This window comes from Nannospalax galili, unplaced genomic scaffold (assembly GCF_000622305.1).
Source record: "Nannospalax galili isolate Female #2095 unplaced genomic scaffold, S.galili_v1.0 scaffold1402, whole genome shotgun sequence".
NCBI lineage: Eukaryota > Metazoa > Chordata > Mammalia > Rodentia > Spalacidae > Nannospalax > Nannospalax galili.
In genome coordinates, this window is record NW_008348453.1 from 840,425 (window position 1) to 848,045 (window position 7,621).

Below are 7,621 nucleotides of genomic sequence, written 5' to 3' on the forward strand. Positions count from 1 at the left end.
CTCTCTCTCTCTCTCTCTCTCTCACACACACACACACACACACACACACACACACACACCTACCTCAAAGAAAAGAGCATCCATGCCCTGCAGCTTGCAGAGGGATGAATGGGGGAGCTGGGAACCTTCTGTAAGTTCTAAGGTGATTTGGGCTAGGGAGCACCTTGCCGAGGAGAATTTGGAGTGTAACCTAGTGCCTAAAGCCTTCAGGTCCTGCCACTCGGTGGGCACAGGTCCTGCCACTCGGTGGGCATTGCAGCTCTGAGTCACTCAAGAGAATGCTCACAATGAGAGGGCCAGATCCCAGCCTAAGCCAAGTGTTGGCTTTTGTTGCTTTTTCCTTTTTGCTTTTTTCTACAAAAAAAAAAGATTGTTTTTATTTTGTGTGTATGAGTATATTACTTGTATGTATGTAAGTGCACCTGTGTCGTGCAATACCCACAGAGGTCAGAAAAGAGCATTGAATTCCCCTGGAATTGGAGTTACAGATAGTTGTTAGCCTTCATGTGGGTGCTGGGACTCAAATCCGGGTCCTCTGCAAGAGCAGCCAGTGCTCTTAACTGCTGAGCCATCTCTCCAGTGCCCCCTTTTGCTTTTTTGAGGCAGGTTCTTACACTATAGTCCAGGGTGTTTTCAAACTGGCCCCTCAACTGTTAGTCCGTGAGGTAACAGAGTCTATCTCCAACTTGAGGCTGCATTCTGGGTCCTGGAGTGCTTACACCCAACATCTTACAATTGGCAACTTTTCCAAGATGGACACACTCCCACAAGAAGTAGCATCCATTTCCAAGACAGAACTACCAAATGATTCTTAAAAGAAAAATTCTCTTCCCCCAAAGAAACAGACTGCAGAACTGCACCTCTGTGTACTAGATAGCTGCAGTACCTGCCACATGACCAGTCCAGCACAATAGGGCTCCTGGAGACGCTGATCTCTGTTTCACATTTACCAAACTACACTTCCCATTGAATGGTCTTCTTGGAACTCCTAGGACACTCCTCTGAAAGGGTATCAAGTTGCTACTTCTTTATAAGACAGAAAATTATAAGCAGCTTTAAAATGACTTTTTCCAGCTCTAAGGAACGCCTTAAACCTCCCTCTAGGTTCATTTCCTCTGGGTTATGTGGTTCCAGGCTCCACTCATTCACCGTGCCCCAGCCACCTGTCAATGACTTTATCTTCTTGTCCAGGAATCTCTAACTTATCCCTGGCTACAGATCCCTTTGATGCAATGAGTGAAGCCTAACTGGCAGAGGTCTCATCCCGAATAGGAGAGGTTGGAAACGAAGTTGAGTGACCACAGAAAAGATTTAGGAGAATCTGTATCCCATGGTTGTACCTTTGTTGTTCATGGGTGGTGTGGGGGGGTCCAATCTATCTTGAAAGTGGAGTCCTTTGAGAAACCCTATGAAAGCTATGTACTCCCCCACCAAAATGCTGGAAAGGTTACTGAGTATAAATCTGGTAAAGAAGCTTGGGGCTGGGAGGAGGTGGGCAAACACTTTCTAAAGCCCATTCAGAGGCACCATGGAGTCCACAGCCCCCATGTGATACCCGATTCTTGATACCGTTCTGAAGCTGGATTGATTCCTCTGAAAGTACTCAGGCTCCAATATCAGGATCTTGTCAATTATTTACAATTCTCTCCACACTTCATCTTTTTCTATTGCAAATCTCCCTTTCCTCTGTATTTATAGTGACCTAAATACAATCACATCATAAGAAAACTGATGTTGTGATTACCGAGAATGGGGTGTGGGTATCTGCTTTACTTCTCTAAAAGAGCTTTTGCTGTGGTCACCAGGGACCTCTCATTGCTACACCTGAAGGCCATTTCTTAAGAAACGTGTCTTGACTCTCTTGATCCCGCACTCCCAGGTTTCCTTCTATTATTCTGATTATGTTTGGGTTCCGCTTTCTCTCTCTCTCTCTCTCTGCTTTGAGTGTGTTCTTAGAGCTCTGAAATTGGCTCTTTCCTCTTCCCACTTCTCTCTCTCTCTCTCTTCCTCTCTCCCTCCTTGCCTCCCCTCCCTGAGAAACATTACCTACACTCATGACTTCAGTTCCCACCTCCACGGTGCCAGTGCTCACATCTTATCTCCATCTGAGACCCTTCTCCTGAGCCCCAAGCCTGTAATCCCTATGTCTCTCCACATAACCTTCAAGCTTCACATACTTCCCTGAAAGCTTCACATTCTCTCCTTCAGTTCTGCTCTCCATCCTTGTCCATCCTCTGTGCCTCACATTGATAACTTTCCCTGCTTTCTAGCTTTCAAACCACTGCAACATCCCCTCCTCAGCAACCTCTATTTGACGACACAAGGTAGGAACTTGGGCAACATCCTATCTTAGACTCTTTGAGCTGATCCACTGGTCACTAGATGCTCAGATCTTACAGATGCATCCCTTTTCTTCTATCCCCAATGTTATCCTCCTGAAGACTTCACACTGTTTTGGATTTATTGTTTACCCTCTGTATTAGTTAGCTTTTTCTCGTTGTGACTGATAATACCTAACAGACCTTTAAAAGGAGGAGGTTTGTTTTTGTTTTTTTAGTTCGTGGTCTCAGAGGACTCAGTCCATTGTCACAGAGTGGGTGTGACAGAGCAGAGCAGTTCACACCATGGCAACCAGGAAGATGAGAAAAGGGAATGCCAGTGAACCCTTTCTCTTTTTTTTCCCCCGCTTTATTCTGCCTGGGCCCCCAGCCTATGGGGTGGTGCCATCTACATTCAAGATAGGCTTTCTCCCTAATATTCTGGAAATGCCTGCAAAGTCACAAAGGTATTCCTTAATCCCCTAGATGATTCTGAATCTGGTCAAATTCACAATGAGGGTATACCATCACATCTTACTTGATTCTATCTTTTTTTTTAGATTTATTTTAATTTTTAAATTTTTGTTTATTTTTATTATTTATTCCATTTTTTTTGTTTTGTTTTGTTTTTTTGAGACAGGTCTCCCTGTAGTCCTAGCTGGCCTGGAACTCACTATGTAGATCAGGCTGGTCTTGATCTCACAGAGATCTGCCTGCCTCTGCTTTCTGAGTGCTGGGATTAAAAGTGAACACTACCACACCCCACCCTATTTTTATTTTTAATTATGTGTGTGTGTGCATGTGTGTGTGTGTATATGAGTGCAGGTCCCTGAAGAAGCATCAGACCCCTCCTAGAGCTGGAGTTACAGGCAGTTGTGAACCACCGGATGTGGGTGCTGGGAATTGAACTTGGGTCCTCTCCAAGAGCAGTAAGCATTATTAACCACGAACCCGTCTCTTCAATCCTACTTGGTCTCTATCTATGATCTCAGCTATCTTCAAACAATCTGAACCTTGAAGCCAGAGAAGTCATCAAACACTTGAGTACTATCTTAGTTACTTTCTATTGCTGTGATAAAAACACTGAGAAAAACCAATTTTGGGAGAAAAGGGTTTATTTTATTTTACATTTCCCAGGTCACGATTCATCACTGATGGAAGTCAGGGCAGGTGCTCAGGGTAGGAACCTGGAGCACAGACCATGGAGCCTGTGTTCAACCTGCTTTCTTATACAACACAGAACCACCTGCCCAGGGGTGTCACTGCCCACAGTGGACTGGGCTCTCCCACATCATTCAACAATCAAGAAAATACCCCACAGACATGGCCACAGGCCATTCCAATGGAGGGAAATTCCTCAATTGAGGTTCCCTCTGCTCAGGTGTGTCAAGTTGACAACTGAAGCTATCCAGCATAAGTACTAACTGTCATGCATTAAGATAGTTATGGGATTCAGAGGTCAATGAGAAACATGTTCTATTAAAGAACGGAAATGTGACTGTAGCGCAAGTTCACGTGTCAATGGGGGAGAGGAGGCTAGGGCCACAAAGGAAGAAGCGCTAAAGAGGAAGAAGGGCCAGGAAAGCCTTCATGAACTAATCTTTGAATTAACTCTTTTGTTGTCATTGCAATAGTAAGAACTGAACATGTTAGGCAAGTATTCTAGCCTTGAACTGTATCCACAATCACCTGACCCTTCTCCCCTCTTGAGGCTCTCACGCTGTAGCCCAGGCTGGCCTCAAACTCACAACAATCCTCCTCCATCACTCTTGTAGAAGTTTGGACACTTTCCTAGGTACAGTGTAAAACCATGATTGGATTTCATGTGAGCACTGATGACTGCATTTACATTTTAGAAAAATATGTCTGCAGTTTGGACAAGGAAAGGCTGGGATGGAAGGCTCATGGGCTGATACACACCCAGCTCTGAACTATGTCTTGAAAAAGAAATATGTTTGTACCTTCAGAGGTGGATGAAATGCATTTGGCCTGAACTGGCTCACTGCCTTTATGCCTCTCAGTTTTAAAAGTTCGCCATGTCCTCTCCAGCATGGTGTGGATGTCATCCTTGATCAAGGGTGGAGAGGAGAGGGCCTCTTCCTTGGGGTTGATCTCAACCCCAAGACTCCACTACGCCTAGATTTCTTAGAGTTCATAATACTTCTCAGCAATCCCTTATTGCTTCAATCCTATTTCAGTTCAAAATTCCTATATTAGCTGGATGAGGTAATCTTTAATCCCAGCATTTGGGAGACTGAGGCAGAAGGACTGATTGAGGCCAGCCTGGACTGCATATCGAGACCCTGTATCAAAAGGGGAGGGGGCAGATAGAGAGGAGGGTCAACTAACAATGTATGAGAAAGTCATAAAGAAATCCAACACTTGGTAAGCTAATTAGAAACAATTTTTGAAAAAGAGTTTGGCTGGAGGTGCCCTGTGTGGGTAGCGAAAGCTGCTTCCAGAAGAATAGGCTATTAAAAAGCCAGGTGTGGTGGTGCATACCTTTAGTCTGAGCACTGGGGATGTAGAGGCAGGTAGATCTCTGTGAGACTGAGTCCAGCCTGGCCTACATAGTGAGTTCTAGGCCAGGTGGGGCTACAGGGAGGCCCTGTCTCAAAAAGAACCCCTCCCCCAAAAAATTATTAAATGAAGATCCCAGTGCCAGGGGTGGGCTGCCTCCCTATGAATTGTTGGTCAGTGAGGCCCTCAATACAGACAATTGCTTCTGCTGTTGGCTGCTCCTCAGAACCAGATTAAAGTCTCTTACTGAAAACACCATATACTTTCTCTGAGAAATCACACCAGAACTGGGGTGGGAGCTTCCTCCCAGTTGGTTAGCCCCCATATTGCTAACAAGTCCTGTGCTGGCTGCTGGAAGAGAAGAATCATCAACAGTTGTGGGCACTGCATGCTGCACTACTGACCTACCTGCCAGGCAATATATGCCCACTGATGCAAGAGATCTAAATCTGGTATGGGGGTAACCATACCAGATTGGATTTGAGGCCCACTGCACAAGAGGGAATTCACATCTGGTACTGTAAATCTGGTCAAAATTCTATGACTAGGGTAGTCATAAGCCCTAATGGAGAATCTACTCCTGTTGTTTTGTGAAATTGACATGTGCCCAGCAAGTTGCCTTCTAAATAACAACTTTTATGCCCCTAGATTAGTGCTGCTGTCAGTTTGGGTCAGATAAGCTTGTTGTAGTGGGCAGCAGTAACTGCAGAGACTCATAATTGGTCAATGATAAGAATAAGTGACTCTTGAACCCTCAGCCATAAATGGTCCATCTATATTACCCCCCTCTAAGGCTCAGGGAACCTAGGAGACAAAGGGGAGGAAAAAATGTAAGTCAATAGCTATAATTAGGAGCACAAGATCTGCATAAGATTAGGTCCATCCATATCCTGTCATGGAGTGGGGGTGAGGGGGGGCTCCCTGAGGATTTATAGGCTAAGTTTAGGTTCATGGTGGAGGAAGAGACATTTTCTTCAGTGGTAAGGTGCCCATGCTCCTTTAATGAACCCTAATGAATCTCACTGGGATGAGGATGGACACACACACACGGAGGCCAGAAGATCCTCTACAGCTGAGTTATAGACAGGTAATGGAACTAAACTCTGGAAGAGCAGGAAGCATTCTCCACCACTGAGCCATCTTTCTAGCCCCCAGCACCACCCAAACACTTCCTTGATAAAGATGTGCTAAATGACTAGAGTTCCACTGAATTTCATTTGCCAGCTAAGTGAGCCCCTCTCCTTCCCAGGCTTTTAGGATTCTTCAAGCTCTTATCAAGTTTTTCTTCCTCTGTGAAGCCTTCCCTGACCTTCTCAGGCCTCAGCAGCTACTATCAGTGCCAGCTTTCTCCATTTGTAGAGATCCTTTTGTTTTAAATCCTTTATTACTTATGAGTGTTTTACCAGCATGTGAGCACACCTGTGTCCTGCAATGCCCATGTAGTCAGAAGAGGGCATCAGATTCAGTGGAACAGAAGTTATGGAGGGTTGTTAGTTGCCATGTGAGAGCAGCCAGAGCTCTTAACCTCTGAGCCAATTTCTCCAGTCCTGTTCTAAATTCTTTTTCGTCCCTGCTGGGATACCTGGCAGGAGTTAATAAAAGGAAAACTGGAGAGCAGGGAGGCAGGGACTGCTGAGGCTATGGCTAGACTCTGCCACCCCAGCTGTGTGACCAGGGCCTTTCTTCAACCTTAATTTAGCTTGGACCTTAACTTTCTCCAATCTTGGTTTTCCTGTGTCATCTGAAAATAGTGAATAAAAATACCCATGTCAAGCCTGGGCTACATAGTGAGATCCTGTCTCAAAAACAACAGGACTGGTGATGTGTGGCTCAACTGGTAGAGTGCTTGCTTAGCCTGCACAGTGCTCTGAGTTTGATCCACAAAGCTGCATAAACCCAGTTTGGTAGCACACTCTTGTAATCCTAGCACTCAGCAGATGGAAGCAAGAGGATCAGAAAGTCAAAGTCGTCCTTCTGCTACAGTGAGTTTGATGCTGGCTTGAGATACACGAAACCCCATTTCAAAACAAACCAACCCACCATCTCAGTTGAGAAAACGGAAATTCAAAGATGTGAGCTACTCCTATTGACATTACATATAATGAAAACCTTATGACTCACCCCTCCCCCCCACACTTTGATTTTTTTTTTTTTCAATTCCTGAGGAGCACAAATAAACCCTATCTCTCCTCTCCTCTAGCTGGTGTAGACAGTTTTCCCTACCCCAACATAACCAGTTCCCTGTACCCAATGATGTCCTCGAAATGGAGCAACAGAAGAGCCTGTACCTTTCCCCTCAATCTTCCAGCCCTGGCTTCCACCTCCATCCACACGCCCCCTGAATCACATTCTCCTAGGTAGTTGCACCCCTAGCCAATGTGACTTGGCATGTCTAGTCAATGTGACTTGGCATGTCTGTCCGCCCCAGTAGATCTGGAATAGGCGGGGCTCCACAGGACCCCCCCCCCCCCCCCGGCCCCCGCCCCCCCCCCCCCGGACCCCCCTCCCGCCCCGCGCAACAAAAATTTCCCACGGGGCATAAACGGCGGGGCATGGAGTGGAGGGGTCGGCCTCTCCCGCCAGGCACCGCCTTGCGGCCCGGCGCAAACTACATTTCCCAGGGTGCATAGCGACGGGACCTTGGATTGGCGGGGGCCTCGCGTGGCGTACCGCTCCCTCGCCTGCTCGGGGGCGCGCAGGCTGGCACGAGGACAGGGCCAAAGTCCCGGAATGAGTTTTCGCGTAGTTCCGCTGGGCCGTGTCTGGCTGTGCTGGGCCGTGCC